The 18,884-nt window shown below is 39.2% G+C and overlaps 1 long non-coding RNA gene across 1 annotated transcript in view; it reads left to right on the forward strand.

Annotated features, from left to right (window-relative positions):
* Positions 1–420: 420 nt before the first annotated feature.
* LOC119620478 (uncharacterized) overlaps positions 421–18,884 on the forward strand; it is a 32,513-nt gene continuing 14,049 nt past the window's right edge. The window contains exon 1 of the long non-coding RNA XR_005236964.2: positions 421–458. This is a non-coding gene — a long non-coding RNA (uncharacterized lncRNA). The remainder of the gene's footprint in view (positions 459–18,884) is intronic.

Raw genomic sequence — 18,884 nt, forward strand, 5'->3', positions numbered from 1 at the left:
GGAACATTTCGATAGCCAGATCTGCAGAGTCCCATCAATCTCTACAGCTAAGCTTTTCAGCCAGGCATTACAGCATGCACTGCATAACATTTGTGCATGTCACTACCATGACTCTAGGATCAACTGTTTCTGTGCCTGTCTTTACCTAACACTCTCTGATGGTGGGCACTAGATATTATTTGACTCCATGTTACCATGACCAGCATGCGGGTGAATATCATCTAGTGCCTGCCACTGAGTGTTTAACAGACACTCAGCTTACATTTGGCTAATGAATATTGACTGACATGCTGGAAGATCAGGCAGGGAAGAGTTCTCAATGACAATGCCAACACACAATGGTGTGTCATTATGAGACTAGGATTGACTTGCCTCTTAAAGTGTCACAGCCTATAAGTTGAGCACATCACAGGGAATTGCAGTGTACAGAACTGCTGTCTTCTGTGGATGGGAAAAAGGTGAGTATGTGCTGATGCAGGCGTTCTCCAGTGTCAGGTGAGGTAAGGCAGAACATATCATTAGTTATTAGCACATTAAAAAAAAATGGGTAACAAATAAGAGAAGACAAAGCAGAGATCCCGAAAGAGGCCAAGGGCAGTTGGAGAGGGATTCAATGAAGACATATACCATGATAGGCACTACACATCACACTTTATGAAGTATTTAAGGAAATGATTTATCTAGGTTAAGATCTTAAGACAAAAAGTATTCATATGAGAAAAGTTATAGCAGAATTTTATTTTGAAGTCTTTTTTTTTTTTTAAGAAAACTGCAGGCTGGGCGTGGTGGCTCACACCTGTAATCCCAGCGCTTTGGGAGGTCAAGGCAGGCGGATCACAAGGTCAAGAGATTGAGACCATCCTGGCCAACAAGGTGAAACCCTGTCTCTATGAAAAATACAAAAATTAGCTGGGTATGGTGGCACGTGCCTGTAGTCCCAGCTACTCAGGAGGCTAAGGCGGGAGAATCACTTGAACCCAAGAGGCAGAGGTTGCAGTGAGTCGAGATTGCACCATGACACTCCAGCCTGGTAACAGAGTGAGACTCCGTCTCAAAAAAAAAAAAAAAAAATCCATGATAGTTGTGTTGTAATAGGTTTTATTGGCACAGACTTTTACCATCACTGAGTGTATAATAAGAACATCCTGCTGTCTCACAATGGTCATGGCCAGAAGACAGAGAGCACGTTTCTTGTTGACTTTGATGCACCCTCAGACAGTATCTGTGAAGCATAGGGAGAAATTGCTTTGACTTTGGGATTTGGTGACAGAAAAGTAAGAACTTGAGAGACCTGAGGCTGGGTTCTTAATTATCTGCGTCCTAAAAGTAGGAGATGTTTCATGCCTGAAGAAGACCTTGTCCAGTGTCAAAGTTGGCTTCTCTCTGTTGGACTGTGTTGGTTTCTGCTGCCCTGAGTCCTGACCATGGCGGAAAGCAAGACTTTACCTACTGGGTGAGTCCTGAGTCCTACCTTACCCCCAGTTTAACCCTATCCCATTACTCCCCCACCTTTCCCTGAGTCTTCCTGTTTGGCCTGTCACCCAATCCTAACAAGATGGGCAACATATACCAAATAGCAGCACACAATCCCAAAATATTTTATGATGTGTCTCTGTCTACATTGATATCCAATTCATAGCCAGTTGGATTTGTGGGGGGTGGGTAGAAGTGGTGAAGTATCCCTTTCATTCTCTTTTTAAAACGCCTTCTAGAATTTTGGGTGTTTTTTATTTTTTGGTTTGTTTAATTTTACATTGTTATGATTGCTTACAAATAAAAAAGCATTCCAAGTGCTTTCAGTGACATTTTCTTATACAGAGGCTGCCATCAACACATTTGATGACAGACTTTTTTTTCAATGATAACTTTGCCCCTTTCTCTAAATCACAGATAATCACAAGCAGAGTTGGTGGTTTTTTCAAATGGTTGCAAATCTCCAACTCATGTGATAAAAGATGCTGACATTAATATTCTGGTGTGCAAGCTAATTCCTTCAGCCCAGCTGGGAGGCAGAGACTCTATGACCGAGGTGAGACCGCCGCAATGTGCAGTGTGTACCGGGTCCTCTGGAAGGCTGATCTGTTAGTTGCACCTTGTGCAAATTGTGGCAGCTTGACTGTTTCCATGGGTGAGCAGAAGTGGCTCTGTTTTCTCACTGCTGCTTTCAATTTACTGGCTGCCTTGAAAGGTTCAGAGAGGGCCCAAGGTTTTACTGTTAACTATTTATGTCCTATCAGTTTCTAGACTTCATTCATCCTTGAACCCTCTGGCATCAGTACGTGATTACTTGTTAATATAGGAGGGACAAGTAAAACTAATAAATACCATTTAGCTCCTGTGTCTGCAGTATGTTCATTAAGCAAATCTCCATGTTGCTTCAGGCCCCGTAGAGCAGTCCAGTGTTTAGAGATGAAAACTATGTTAAGTTGCAAAGATGTCCTTTTGCAGAAGCAAAGTACCCCTGCTTACCTTGCTACTTTCAGGATGCAGCAGCAGTTAACCCTATAGTTTCTTATAGTATTGTCTAGTTATTTCTTGCTTGTGCTCTTGTCTTTGGATACAGATTTTCAGGTCCTTCGGTTTACAAAGTAATGTCACCTTCCTTGAATCCTTCCCAGCTTCCTACCATAGAGTAGGTTGCAAAACAACCCTTACTACATGTGCAGAGCTAAGCACAGTGTGCAACATACAGGAAATGCCCCATAAATGTTTGTTGTTACTGAAATTAAGGAAAAAAATAAGCAACAAGTTTTGATGCAATGAAAGAGTATCTGTATAATTTTGCCAAATTCCTTCTTTTCTATCTGCTCTTCCTGACCTATGGACTGACATATGGAACCCAAAAATACCCCCATCCCAATCTTTGTGATCTCCACCAACAGCACCTGGTACTCTAGCTGAAACCAACTCTGCAAGTCCCTGCAGCCAAGTATCTGTGCCAGCCAGCTTCCTAGGTTCATGTGGTACCGGAATGACCTCCTGTTCTTATCCAGGTGAAAACCTCAGGACTCTCCTTGCATAAGGCTTCTTGGGCCTGACCTCTACCATGAAGCAGATCATTCATTTGTGTCTCCAGGTTAATCTGTACCCTCTTTATTTTATTTATCTTACTGATTGATTGATTTTATTTATTTAGATCTCTCTCTTCCCTACCAGATGTAAGCCTTCAGAAAACCAGGCTGTGTCTTATTTATCCTTGTAGCTCAGTACATGACTGTATTAGTCCGTTTTCACGCCGCTGATAAAGACTGGACAATTTACAAAAGAATTACCATGAGACTGAGAAATTTACAAAAGAAAGAGATTTAATGGACTTACAGTTCCACATGGCTGAGGAGGCCTCACAATCATGGTGGAAGGCAAGGAGGAGCAAGTCACATCTTACATGGACGGCAGCAGGCAGAGAGAGACAGCTTGTGCAGGGGAACTCCTGTTTTTAAAGCCATCAGATGTTGTGAGACTTATTCACTATCATGAGAACAGCACAGGAAAGACCTGCCCCCCTGATTCAACCACCTCCCACTGGGTCCCTCCCACAACACATGGGAATTCAAGATGAGATTTTGTTGGGGGTGGGGGGATACAGCCAATCCATATTAGTGACATATAAGGTGTGATAAATAAATGTTTTCAAATGAAGTCATGAATGTCTGTCCTCATGTGTCCATTTCTAGGGTGACACTTCTCCTTCCCCACTCATACACTCCATCTCCCCAAGCTGTGGGCTCCTTCTAGCCTCTGACCAGCTGTGTCCATCCAGCTGAGGCTGCAACCTCTTCCTGATACTTGCCTGACAGCTCTTAATTACTTTTGCTGTTTTATTTGTTTACTTTTTGGATTTCCTCTTCTAACTCTTGATGGGGATCTACTAATTATTGTTTATCACCAAAATTCTTTCTTCATCTGAGAGGGAGGTATGCTCATGACAGGTATTGATGGAGAAAATAAAAGACACTAACTATCTCGAAACAGTTAATTCACTCCAGTTCTCCAACACCAGGTGCTGGTGCAGATCTCACATGAGACAGTTCCTGCCTATAGGAGCTTAGTGTCTGGCTAGACAGAGAGAATCTATGAGAAAGAGGAGGCTTCATATATCAAGTCACAACTTTTCAAAACAGTGAGCTGAAAAATGTGAAGGAAAAAAGTCATATGAATAGATAAAGAGAGGAAACAAAAACAGTTGTTTGGCTCATTAGCTCAGAGATGGTCATGAAGCTGGTTGGTGGTTCAGCTTACACCAGAATCAAGGTCTCATATGGCCCTCCAAGGACTTGTTCGATGATCATCTAGTCAGAATGAAAGCATTCTGTGCTGACAATCATGATGGATTTTCTGAGCATAGGCATGGTTCTCAATAAACCTGAGTCTTAATGTTGCCTCTTATGGGTGGAGAGCAGGAGATGACAGAGAAGCTTTTTGTTTGTTTGTTTGTTTGCTTACTTGCTTGCTTGCTTTTAATGCATCAAAGAGACAAGATGGCTAAGAGAGAAACTCTGGACCCACCCTGACTAGGTTTGACTCTTGGCTTAGCATCCTTTTAGCTGTAAGAACTTGGTTATGTTACTGAATAGTAATTTCTCTGTTTGAAACATGTGGATGATATTGACACCTACCTCCTAGGCTTGTCAAGAGGATTAAATAAGATAATACCTCTCATGCTGTTAGCATTATACCTGGCATGTAGCAAGTGCCTAGCAAATATTACCAATTAACAATTAGAATATTTAATTTGATAGCTCTATCAGACTTGTTGATATTTCCACTGAATATTTGAGATCATTGTGATTTATAAGGCACTGGAAAGAAAATATTCTAATGTATGAGATTTACTCAGTCCTGTAGATCTATTGCATCCTACTTTCAACATAGTTATTTTTTACATGATGCATTATGCATATAGCTGATAGATATACATATAGATGATATACATCTGAGAGCAATGAAGGATGACTGTTTTTCCAGTAGCCATAGATGAAGCAAGATAAAGGGAAGGTGGCAGAAATAGAAAAAGAATTCTGGTGCCTATGGAAATAAGGATAAGGTACAATGAGTAACGAGGGTTCAGGTGAGGAACTAATTTGCCCTTTGTCACTCCCACAGTTACCCAGCATCAGTGCATTGAGCTGAGGGAGAGCCTCCTGTGGGCTGTTCTTGGGCTTCTCTCCTTCTAGGGCAAGATAATCTCCACTCTTTTGCCAACACCCTTCACATATCTTACAGGAGATGTAACCTGTCCAAAGACAAAAAACTTACGCTGGACAAGCCAATACCAGGATCTCCATCTACACCTCCAAAGTTAAGAATTGGAAATCTTTCCAGCTACCTTACTGCCCTATTCAGGAGAAGATACTTCTGCATGATCTTTCATTTCTCATAGCCCTACAGAAGTGTCATGAGAATAGGTCTATAATTCATGTGTGTCTTATGGACTAATGGATGGGTGGATGGACAGAATGAAGGCAGCAAGGATGAATGTAAATAAGAAAAAGTCCCAAGACCAGAATAACAGGAGGGAGAAGTATCCATATGGTTACTTCAACAAATGGCTTTGAGAACAAAAATTTCTTCTTAGCTGTGTGGGAGAGAATTCTCTGCAGATACTCTACATAAATATGGTAGCTGCGATCATGAAGATCTGGGAGAAAAAACGAAAATGACCTAGCCACCAACACATTAAAATGAGAGCACGGCAGGGAGTCAGAGACAGAAAAATATTTTTTGAGAAAGAAATGTTCTATTTTTTCTTTCCTTTTAACCACTCCCAAACTAACATGGTGGGGTAAATTTTAGGAACCAGTGGGTCTTCACACTCAGTCCTGAATTTTTTTTTTTTTTTTATTTGAGGAGCAAAGAATCAGGTCCCAATGGGAGGAACAGCAGAGTTGTAGTGCTTTTTTTTTATACCTTGGTAACATCTTGAGTCAAAAGAATCTTTTTTTTTCAGTAGCTCAAGCTGGAAGAGCTTATACGAAAGTGTGGAATCAATGAACGCAGTGCTGAAGGGACCTTGGGGTCCTCCTATAGACATATCTAATAGGTGATGGAACTTGTCCATGGTCACCTCACTCACCAGAGAATGAACCAATACCAAGATCAACATCTGTACCTTCAAAGTGAGGAAGCCAAAAGCTTTCCAGCTCCCTGTTGCACTATTATTTTTAAAATAGTAAACAGATATATTGAAGGAGGCCTACAGTTTATGCTATTAGAAATTTATTTGGTTTTAATTGAGATAAGCTGATTTATGTCACATTCTACAAAAAGAGAATTACTACAAAACTGAACTAATCAAATATAACTTTTCTTTTAGTTATAATAGTTATAATAATATATATATTCAATATAATTATTTTATGTTCTTTGGTTGATAGTAGACCAGGTTGTTTGTGATTTAGTTTCAACACAGATAAGGAACATTTATTTTACTTCATGTTAAAAACAATAATGAGAGAACCCATAGCAAAAAACTTTGAGATTTGTATTTTTATTGGTGTAGAGAAGATGTAAAAAATGTATCTTTATCAGTGATGTTGTGGAAAACTGTAATATTTTAAGCAGCACCATGATTTTTGTTGTGTTTTATGCCAATTCTATTAAGTCGAGACATAATGAGTTGCCAAATTACTCCATTGACAGAAAATAGGCTTGATTCTATTCCTACCCTACCCCCAGGAGGGTAAGTTAAAATTATAATTGAATAAATAAACAGCAGTTGACAATAAAAGTTTGGATAAACAAATGACTAACAAGATTAAGAGAGGTCCTTTCAGTGTAGAAGCCAGGTAAATTTATGCTGCATGAGATTCACCTTCCCTAAGAACATATTTGGAAGCTGAGGTCACCCCCCTCTTTTAAAAACCTTTGCTCCCACTGCCTACAGGCTAAGGGTAGACCATCTTGGCCTGATATTTGACACCTAGCCTGGCTCCTGTGCACCTGTGCCAGAGGAGCTGTCTCTACTCCTGACAAAAGCCTTGCGCTCCACTGAACTAATTTCCTAGGACTGATATTTCTTGACAAATAAGTAACATACAGTTCCAGAAAATGGAAAATGACTATGATCCCACAGAACTTTCTTTCATGATGGAAAGGTTTCATATATGCTTTCCAAAACAAAGGCTACTGAGCACCTCATATGTGGCTAGAGACACTGAGACACTGCGTTTTTACATTTGTTTAGTTTTAATTAATTTAAATTTAAGCAACCACATTTGGCTAATACCATATTGTATCACACAGCTCTAGAATATCACAGTGGATTATGGATGTATGCTTTAAACAACTGTTTCAATTATTTACTGCTGCATGACGAAACACTCCAAAACTCAGTGGCTTAAAACAACGAAAAAATTATTTCTCCAATTTTGTAATCTATTCTAGGCCTAGCTGAGTGGTTGCTTTGCTCCCCATGATGGTTGCTGGGAGATCCAAGATGGCTCCTTCACTCAGCCGTCTGGTGCCTCAGCTGTGATGGCTGAAACAACGGGGGCCGGCTGAGTTTCTATTTCTCTTTCTCTTCCCACAAGGTCTCTCTAAGTGGCTAGCCAGGCCTTTTTTACAACATGGTGATCTCGAGGTAGTTCGAATTTTTACATAGAGCTGGCTTCCAAGAAAGAAAGCGGAAGCCTCCTGACCTCCTGAGGGCTGGGATCAGAACTTGTCCAGTATCACTTCTTTCACATTCTATTGACTAAAGCAAGTCACAAGGCCAGGCCAGATTTCAGGGGAAGGGTCTAGGCCTTATTTGTAAGGAGAGAAGTGTCATATGCATAGAAGGAGAGGAAGAATTGTGGCAGCCATCTTGTGAGACACCACAGCAAGTCTAGCAGAGTTGACAGGGCATCAACAGAGCTGGTAAATGAAAAAATGAAGAGCCACTTAGAACATAAACAAAGTTACCTTTGTACCGATCAGAGAAAGGAGAAAGGAAAGGGAAGTGGAGAATCAAGTCCACTCCAGGGAGACCTATGAAAGCAAAACATGATCAAAACAAACAAAAACCATGAGATGACCACAGACAAACTACAGGAGCACTGCTACCCATAAGAGGTGTGATGGATGAGCACTGACAGGTCCAATGCAAAACATAGACCAAATGTCTCCCTGGTCCAACTTTGTCTGCTGAAGCTTCCATTAGTGATCATCCTGGCCCTCTCTAGGATACCTGTCTTGATGTTCCATCCCCTCAGACTTAACAGCTTCTCACACAGAACCAAGTAACCTATGAGATTACTGCACAGAGCTGCAAGCTTTGGTCAAGGGGAAAAACATAACTGAGGAAGACTCTGAAGCCTTCTACCTAAAGGGTTTATCCTACCAGATGAAACAAACCACATTTGCCTTGCAACAGAATCACTCCCACATCCCAAATCTGTAGAAATGCCACAGCACCACACATGGGGGGAAGTGCTGGCAGTGTTCCTGTTGGAACAAAATGAGGATTTTTGACGAGACATCGACCCAATTGTCAGAACAGTGCAGGCTTTCTTTTTGCAACAGTGATGGTGTAGGACAAGAGACAAAAAACAGAGAGGCTTGAATTGTCTCTGTGTACCTTGGACAATTAATTTAACAATTGAATTTTTGATTTCTCATGCATACAATTAAGATAATTCCATCCACCTTGCAGGGTTGTCAGGGAGAATGAAATGCTAAAAAACATGGATTCAATGCTACTTCCCATCCCTTATCCTCATCTGGAGTTTCCTTGATATCTCTTTTAGGACATTGAATGGAGATAATCTAACTGGTAAAGAAATTACTAAATGTTCCCCTGAGCGGGACAACCTCAGAAATTTATGGTATTCTTGTAATAAATAAAACGCTTTCAGAATTTAAGTTGCTTTCAATTGCATTCCACACTTTAGAGAGGTTTAAATTTAGTTGTCTTTTCATCTGGAAGAAATAATACTGCACCAGTCAGTAGCAGAAAGAGTCTTATCTAAGTTTGATGAATTTAATCCAACACAAATCTGCACAGATTAACTGCCATGGGAATGTACCACGTTAACTTATCCAATTTCACAGACTCCCACACAATGCTTCATCGTTAAATCAGCCAAATGTCCTTGAGAGCCTACTATGTACTCAGGCCAAAGCGAACAAAAAGACATTGTGATTTCTCAGAGAACACATGATCTCGTTGGAGAGAAAAATAGACATATGACAAGATAGATCACGATGCCAGGGTATGCGTGGTGTATTCCAAATTAATGGTAGAGACCATAGGTGCTGTAAGATGTAGAAGGAGAGTACAGCCACACCATGCAGTGCTGCAGGCATGATTGCACCAAGAATGGAAGCTTTATATTAGCCCCGAAAGGAGAGAGCATGTAAAGAATGGGAAATGAGAAGAAAGTGCACTACTGAAAAGCAAGAGGCATGAGAATCGTCTCTCACAGGATGTGCAGGGCTTCATGCAGACACAATGAGAATGCATGTCTGACTGGGGCACGCATGACTCTTGGGCATCATGGGAGAAACTGGGACTGGACCCCGAATCCTGGAGCAATCGGCCTAAATAGAAAGCACTGGGGAATAAACGCTGAGATCAGGAGAACGACATGCACCAAATGTTCTGTGGGAGTCTGGACTTATTGCTCTCCTTCCTCTCCATTTATATTTACCTACATTTTGGTTTAAACATGACAGCTCCTGCTAGAAGCAGATCACAGAGCACCTATCATAAAACCTTATGCATTGGTGATCTGTAATTTCCTGTTGAGCTGAATTGAAATAATGACTCAAACAGCATTGTATAACTTCCCTTGCTGGGTTCTAGGGAAGAAGTTCCTGACAGCTGTTGTCACCTTGGTCTGCTTCCTAGAAATGTGATTTCTTATCCCCTTAGCCAAATATGGAGACCAAATAGTAGCCTGAAGTCAGCAGTGAAAGGGGCAGAAAAAAAGCTAAAGTTAGTAAATAAAGTTTTAATACAAATATTTCTTCTCATTCCTAAGTGTGGCAAAATGCATACAAAATACCTAGAAATGTGAGGGCCCTATGGGTAGATTCATATTTTAGATGTGACCTGAGGCAACTGGAAGGTCCACTCCCTGACTGTCTTCATTGCCATTCTAGAATCTACATTCAGAATTGTAGACTCCTGTGCACCGAATCTCTCTCAATCTGAGCAGACGAGTTGACTAAATGTTTACTCTTGAACTTCTTTGAACAGTAACTTCTGCTTTTCAGTTTGTCGTGTCAATTTGTCTGAGCACTGAAATGGAAAACTGAATAGTTATTTCAAAAGTACAGATGGAGCCCCTTGTTTACAGTATAATTCTTTACACCAAATGGAACTGCAGGAGGTTCAAAATTTGTAAAGGTCTTCCAAAAATCCAAACACATTATTCATTTCCACAAATCTGACAATTTTTGAACTACATAAATTCTTGAACAATTTTTTTAGTCCATTCGTGTTAACTGAGGTTAATTTGAAGATATTGCTACTTTCCAAAAGAAGTAGTTGAATTCCAGAAGGCAATTTATTCAAGAATATAATTCAGTTGCATTCTTCTATCCTGGGTGAACAAAGAAATTACCTGTTAGTAAGGACATTAAATTAAAAAAAAAAAAATCAGGTCAAACTCATGTTATAGTTACTAGATAAATGTTTTTAACAAAGTGGGTAATGCATATCAATCTGCTTGCATGAAAAATAAGATAAAAGTATCACTTTTTCATATATCTCATTAATTCTTATACTATTTTAATTATGTTTGTTATAAGCATTTAGTTTTGTGCTTTAAAAAGCAGATTTTTTGGTGAGGTAGGGAGAGTGAAATTTAATGGGAAAACAGAATAATTTTAATTTTCTTCAGCAAATTGCGTTGACTAGAGAGATTATGGCCTAAGCTAGCCAGTATGTTCACAATCCTCCAATGACAGGGTGTTACCGTTATAGGTGATTTGCAAAGCATGCTTTCGGAGAGAGCACTGTAAATATGGGTTCTTCTGGTGTTTTTTAAATTTTGAATTCAAAACTGCTACCTATAAGGAAAATGAACAGAGAACAGTGAAAGCTGGAAGTCTGGCTGATTGCCGGGCTTTTTGACTTTCTTTTTTTTCCAACAGAGAAATACAAATTGCTTCTCAAAATAAAATTAGTTTCTATCCTTGGACATCCTCAATGAGACGTTAGTGTTCAATTTGATTTAGATGGGGGAGAAACCCAAACCTGATTTTTTCAAATCACCTTTGCATTTCGCTGCTGATTGACACAATAGTATCAGAGAGCTATGCCTCAGAGAGCAGGTTCCCAAAGAAAAAATAAACGATTTGCAAAGTGACTTGGATGATTATGTGAACTGGCCACCCAAGAGTGCCTTGCTGATACCATCAAAGATAACTGTGGGGAGGACGGAATCTAACCTCTCCTTTCAAAAATGAATATCCTTCAAAACAACAAAAGAAAAATTTGGAATTTCATGAGGATTGCTCAGAATCCTCCAAAATAGTCTTAGTTTTGTCAAATCTGGATTTAAATGTCAGTAATTTAAGGCTAGCTTTATGAACACAATGTCTCTCTCCTGCAGCTGGGCCATATTATTTCAGTGACTTTTTTATGCTGAAGCTGGCTATAAGTTCTATGCTTGATTTATGAAGCAAAACACTCTATTTACTGTACAATGCTATAGTGCTGACATGCGGGGTCACTCAGTAATGCATTTGGAGTGGAGCGTGGGAACAGGGTTAAATGAGCAACATGCAATGGTTTATGAATGCAAAATGTGGCTTTTACAAAAAGAAAGCAAGATTCTAAGGGCCCAAATGAAAATTGTGACAAACAATTTCAAAGCTGTTTGAATTTATTTGTAAGCACAAAGATTACATTTGACTCGGCAACTTTGAATCACACTGTAAAGTGCAAAGTATAAAAAAGTAAAATAAAAATGAAAGTACAGACTTCCCAACTACCCTCAGGGTAGGAGGGCTCCAAATGCTCATATGGCTTCTCCTTTATAACAACGGATTATTTTTCAGGGACAGAGGAATATGGAAAATAAATAGGGAAATGGACAGTACAAATATTTTTGGAGTGGATCACAATTGTCAAATTTAAATGGTCAATTACCTGAAAAACCACAGACATGTGCATTAATACAACACAGAGATAATTGTATCATATTCTGAATTTTAATTATAAAGTTAAAGCTAAGCACCCATATAGCTTCTTTCTTACAAAATCAACAAAAGATGAAATGAATGGATGAATGGTATATAGGGCTACTGATTTTTCTCTTCGGGTAGTTTTCTTTTTGGGGGAGGAAGGAGGAGAGAGAAAGCAATTTTTCAAATGTTATTAAATGGCCATGAAAACTATATGGAATTCAGGTGTGAGCTGGAAAATATAAACAGAGAGAAGCAATCAAGTGATGTGCTGGTTCTTCAATCAGTCTGTGATTTTTACTCTTATTCAAATTCTTCTAAAATCATTTCACTAACTAGAAATAGCAGAACTTTAGAATGAAATGTTCCAAGTTTGCCCCAGGTGGAAATTGTAGAATGCTTTTCTTAGCATGTTGAAATGTCGGAGAACATACCAAAGGGAAAATAAAAGGAGTATGCCACCGAAATGTGAGTCCCAGAGAGTCAACAGCCTACAAAGAAAAACAGGCAAGAACTATGCCTGACCCAACGAACAGCTGGAAAGTCATCAGTGAAAGGAAAGAAAAAAGTGAATGAGAAAAACACGTTGGTAGAAAGGCATTATTTTGGAGGCAGATTCATTTTGTTGCTTCCATTTAAGATTAGGCAGCCACCACTACTTAACGCCTGTCAGAGCTGGATACTATTTTACAGTGGAAACAATGCCCACTTGAAGAAATAAAACTGATTACTTTTGAGAAAACATTCAGACAATTTTTTCCAGATTCTCCTCTGACATTACTGGAGACTTTGCCAGGGTTGCCACGTGACTCAAAACGATGCTGGTCTTGAAACTGGAACAGCTGTGTAAAATATTAAAGCTGACTTAAACATGTTCACTCTATGAAAAAAGTAATCAAAAGGTAATGCCCCAGAGCAACTGAATACTATAAACTTATCTTATGAGGAGATCATTCTTAGATACTAAGGGTGTGACCCAAATGCTTCACTGAAACTTAATTTCCTGCTAGCGAGGCAAAGAATGACAAACACCTTCTAATTTGACTAAGTCAGGAAGAGAGCTAGTGGTTTCTGCCACCATTGTGACTGAGAAGATTTCAACTATAATAACTGCAGTCAGGCAATAGCCCATGTCTTTATTTGGGACAACACTTTTGCTATCAACCTGATGGAATATTTACCAATCTAAGAGAGGAAGAAAATAAAAGCATTTACATTCCCAAGCCTCTTGGAAAGCCTCCGCATTTTGACTCGTGCTAGAGGGTTAGATCTGGTAGCATCAATAGCTCAGGAGATAATCTAAGGCAGTGAGGGTGATGTGAACCCAGTGGAGAGCACCATTCGATAACAGTTCTTTCTGATTAAACAAAGTTGGGAGTATAATGCCAATTTTTGTATTAAAATCTGTGATTGCTGTTCTTCCCCTAACTACCCTATAGACATTTTGAAAAGCTATTTGATATTTTGCTTGGAGTAAAAGAAAGACTGAAAGAGCTCACAATTAGTTTAATTTAGGACAACGTAAATCTAGACTCTGTGTAGCTTGTACTACCAAGTGTCCATGCAGTACTGAGCGGTAAGAAAGTTCACAATAAAATGCTAGCTTCAAGGGGCTGGAAAGACATTTAAAAGAAAAGGAAATCTTTTAAAAATTAGAGATGGCATAACATTAGATAGAGAAAAATGTGAAGGAAAATATCAACATCAAGGAATACAAATGGAAATAATTTCCAAGAAGATCCAGCCTTTCGTCTTTCTCCACCATTTCTGCTTTTTTAGCACCAACTTAAGTCCCCTTTGTCAAGGTTCAACCTGAGTCACCTTTGACTTCCTGTTACTCAGGCGCTTCAAGTTATGAAGATTTTTAACCACATTCCTCCCTCCTTTTTGTGTTCCCTCCTTTTTGTTCCTATTACCTTTGTTGAGGCTCTCATCACTTGTCTGTTTGTTTGTTTGTTTTGTTTCATTTTTGAGACAGAGTCTCACTCTTGTCACCCAGGCTGGAGTGCAATGGTGTGATCTCAGCTCACTGCAGCCTCTACCTCCCAGGTTCAAGAGATTCTCCTGCCTCAGTTTCCTGAATAACTGGGATTACAGGCACCCACCCCCATGTTTGGCTAATTTTTGTATTTTTAGTAGAGAAGGGGGTTTCACCATGTTGGCCAGGCTGGTCTCAAACTCCTGACCTCAAGTGATCCGCCCGCCTCGGCCTCCCAAAGTGCTGAGACTGCAGTCATGATCCATCACGCCCAGCGGTTCTCGACACTTCTTATCTTATCTCCTGGTCTCCATCTCTACTATGCTCTTTTCATTCCCATTCATGCTGTAAACCAGTGCTGAGGAACAACAGTGAAATGCAGGTCTGAGGGTATCATCCCTCTGCCCTGCAATCTACATTTACTCCCTATTGACTGAGGAATTTAATCACTCATTCTTCCTATTGTCCTCGGTCTGCTCAAATAGCTCCAACTTCTTTTTGACCCTCTCAATACACCAGACACTCCAGTCCAACAATACTTATCACACAGTCCCCTGAACCTAAAGTTTAATGCTTCGCATCATCGAAATTCTACTCATTATTAAGATCCATTTCAATTATTATTTCCATCTTTAAAGTTGTTCCTACTCATCAATTAGATGTACTAGCCCTTCCTTATTAAACTTTCTTTATGACAATTATTTTATGTTGTCTGCTTTTAGAGTTGTTTGGGTACTTATTACACCTGAATTTAAGCTCCTTGAGGGCAGGGAATCTCTTAATCACTTTTAGTATTTGCCATAGCACTCTGAATAGTCCCTTAAACATAATAGCTACTCCATGAATATATGGTGATTTGAATAAGTTGGTTTAAAGGAAAAACAAAATTTTGTGTTCTTTTCAATAAAATAGGAATATTTTGAAAAACCTTACATATGAAATTTTAAAAAGGTAAATAGAAACTTCATTTTGGGGGAAAATATTAAGGAATGTACATCATTCACATTCTAGAATGAGCTGCTCACCCCTCAGAAATGGAAAGCATTACCATTATTCCCAAACATAAAATTATAGAAATTAAAAATGGAAAGGAGTTATTAGGTTATATTGGTTTCTTTTTTTGCCCTGTCAACCCGAGATCCTTATTTAATTCCATTATTTAGTGTTACTGAAAGCAGAAGTCAATTTTAGTCCGTTTTCAAACCTTTCAACAAATGAGTTTTAAATGACTCACGTGATTTTTCTTTAGGAGGCTGGTTTCATCAAGTAATAATGTATTCTCGTGCATAAAATCTTCTCAACTCTTTAGAGATCACTAGTTGCACAATTGTAGTTGCCGTATTGATTCTATTTCTTTTGAATAAGTTGGTCTGGTTTTTAACACTTGTCCCCTTTCCTCCAAAACCTATAGAATATGAAATATTCAAAGGCTTTGAGATGTTTTCCTTTGGAGTAGTGAGTTTTATTCATTTCAGATGTCATTGAGAAAAATGTTGAACACTGACTGCTTCGTGTCCATTGAAATTCCATGTCGGGGAAACTGCTAAGATGGGTGCTAGATCATCAATCAGGAATTGGGTGCATCAGGAAACCTGGCAAGGTGACACATTTGTTCTGGTTTACTTGAGATTTTTCTCAGTTTTAGCACTGAACCTTCCATTTCCCAGAAGACCCCTCAGTACAGGGCAAACATGATGGTTGGTGGTCCTACTGTTAAAAGTGGTGCCTGGGGAAAAGTATCTTTTTATCATGTCCCCTTCTATACAACTGTAAATATTGTATTGTGCATGTAGTATATATTCAAAAATTTCTAATTAAAAATATAAAATCATGATTGGGAGCTCTAACAACTGGCTTGGGGGAAAAAGGACAGAAACATGTCAGATACTCCAAAAAATAAAACCCTAGTTGATTCCGTATTAGACCCCAGAGAACAGTGCCCCTCTATATCAGCAACATGAACCTGGAGATTCCAGGCCCTTCCAAAACTGTGGAGTTTTCACAAGAAGTCTGCAGATCCATGTGTTCACCAAATAATATCTGTAGACAGAATAACATGACTCACACATGTATGTATGTATCTTTGCTCTTCAGATATTCATAGGAACTATTATCATAAATAAACCAAAAATTCATTTACAATTTTTAAAAATTCAGTGCATGAGTTTTAGAACTACAGAGTTTCAGATACGGATAGGACCTTGGAGATTGACTCTTCCGGCCCCATTCTTTTACAAATGTAGAAGCAGAGTTGCACAGCTAGTTAATGGAATGTGTGCTGCATGAACGAATCTCCCTCATGGTGCTAAGCTAATTACAGTAGGGTTTACACAGCTTTTATAGAATTGTGATTAAGTCCAGTGGGGATATGTGATAACCAATTTACTATCTATCTTCAATGGCATTAAACAGTGGCTCTCCCCACCCCGCTGCCTTGATAGCAGACAGTGACAGCCTGGAGTACAGTTGCAAGGAGACAAAGACCTGCATCCCAGGCCTGATTCTCCCACCACCCAGTCAAGAGATCTTGGGCAAGTCATTTACTATCTGTAGCCTTCACCATTCTTGCCTAGAAAAAGAAAAGGACTGGTTAAGATAACCTCTGGGATCCCTTTTTTGATAACACCTTATGAGCCTGTAAACCATTAGGAGAACTTTCTTGGTCAAAGCTTATAGAAAATTGGCTCCTGGAGCTTTAGCGGAAGCCAAGATTTCACGCTTAGTCAATGGCAGAGTTACAATTAGAATCTAATTCTTTGGACTCCCTGCCTTTTTATCTACTTTGGTCCCCCCACAGTACATATAATTAAGCTTGCAATGGCTGCCATCTGCCCCCAGGAAGTGTGGATCACAGATGCACACAACTATGGAAAGGAGAAAAGTAGAAGCCAGTTCTAAAGTTCGAGCTTGGTAACCTGAGATTTTCTCGTTTGTGCCCTATGTACAAGCAGTGACCATTACTGATATCATCATCATTAGTATTATATTAATGACTTATATTTGAGGAATGCCTTAGAGTTCACAAATCACATTACATATATGATCTTATTTAAGCTCACAGCTATATTCTGAAGCATTGCAAGAAATCATTTTTATCACTAATTCATGAGCTTGTTGATTGGTGCTCCAAGACTACACTTTCCAATAAGTTAACTATTAGCCACATGAGGCTATTTAAATTTAAATTACTAAGATTAAATAAAAGTTTGAATTCTGCTTCTCTATTACACTAGCTATATTTCAAGTACTCAGTAGCCACATAGGTGTCATGGCTAACATATTGAATAGCACAGATATAGAGTATTTCCATTACAGCAGAAAGCTCCATTGGATAGCACTGCTCTAGGAGATTGTGACTTGCCCAAGTTTACGTAGCTAGTAAGTGGCAGAGTCAAGGTCTTGAGCCTCTGACCCCAGAGCTAGTAGCCTCATCCCAGAGCAGCTTTGCCTCACCATCTAGCCTACCTATAGGTCCCTTACCATTTAATTCGTAGTGTCCACTAAAGAAAGGTAAACCAATTTTCGTATCACCCTTAGAGATGCACAAAAGGGTAGCACCATTCTAATTTACAAAATGTAAAAAAGGATCAGGTAATAGGGAAGACAAGCAAAGTCTGAAAAAAAGGAGCTAAACCTCAAGTATGTTCACTAGCAACCTGAAAATTAAGTGTTTGTTGTTCTGTGTCTATTAAACACCTAATAATTTTCAAATATTATCAATGTCAGGCCTCTATTTTTCAAATATTATTAATGACCAATTCTGAATCTTGAATTAGCCAGAAGACAAACGGCAGACTGGAAATCATACTACTCAGAATTCTAGCCAGAGCTATTTCACTCACATTTAACATCCCAGTTTTTCTTTCAAAAAAAAATATATATAGGCAGGCATATTAGAGGAGAAATTGGAACATTATCATATTGTTTGCCTGCACTGATTTTTACACAGGTGTCATAGAAAATAGAAACAGTCATCATTATCTAGTTCCATGTTGAAGCTTAATTCAAAACAGAGAGAGCACACTGAAGTGCTCCCAAAAAGGCAACAAAGCCTAAGGAATTTTTTTTTTCAGTCCACTTTGGACTAGATCAAAGGCATATATCCTAAAAAAGAAACAGCATGGTATCTGTAAAGTCCGAACTTTGAAACCACAATAGGTCTTGGTTAGAAACTTCACTGACTCTTTCCTAGTTTCTTGACCTCTAGTAAATCCCTGAAACTTTCTGAGACTCAGTTTCCTCATCTAGAAAAAGAGATACAATATTTCCTACCTTACAAGGGTTGCTTTGAGGACTGATGATAGTGCCTGTATAGCACCCAGTGTTTCTGAGTCCGGGGTATTTTCATCCACTCAAGGAGAGGTTATTAACACACTGAAGGTGAGATGGGATAGAAGATGTCAAGTGTGTGACAATTTGTACTGGTAACCTAGAATTCTCTTTGGTGAAAATTTTCACTTATTAATAGCTTGACTTTCTTCAACTGAAAAAATGACACAAGTGGCTAGACAGTGCCAAGCAAAATGTGTTCTTTAGTAAGAGGTATTGTTATTAATTTCCCTTAAGGGAAAATACTAACACATAATGTGGTTTAGCCATTTCTCAACTGAAAAATATCAGGCCAGGTGCAGTGGCTCACGCCTGTAATCCCAGCACTTTGGGAGGCTGAGGAGGGCACAACATCTGAAGTCAGGAGTTTAAGACCAGCCTGGTCAACGTGGTGAAACCCTGTCCCTACTAAAAATACAAAAATTAGCTGAGCATGGTGGTGGGTGCCTGGAATCTAGCTACT

The sequence above is a fragment of the Chlorocebus sabaeus genome, chromosome 18 (assembly GCF_047675955.1).
Source record: "Chlorocebus sabaeus isolate Y175 chromosome 18, mChlSab1.0.hap1, whole genome shotgun sequence".
NCBI classification, from domain to species: Eukaryota; Metazoa; Chordata; class Mammalia; order Primates; family Cercopithecidae; genus Chlorocebus; species Chlorocebus sabaeus.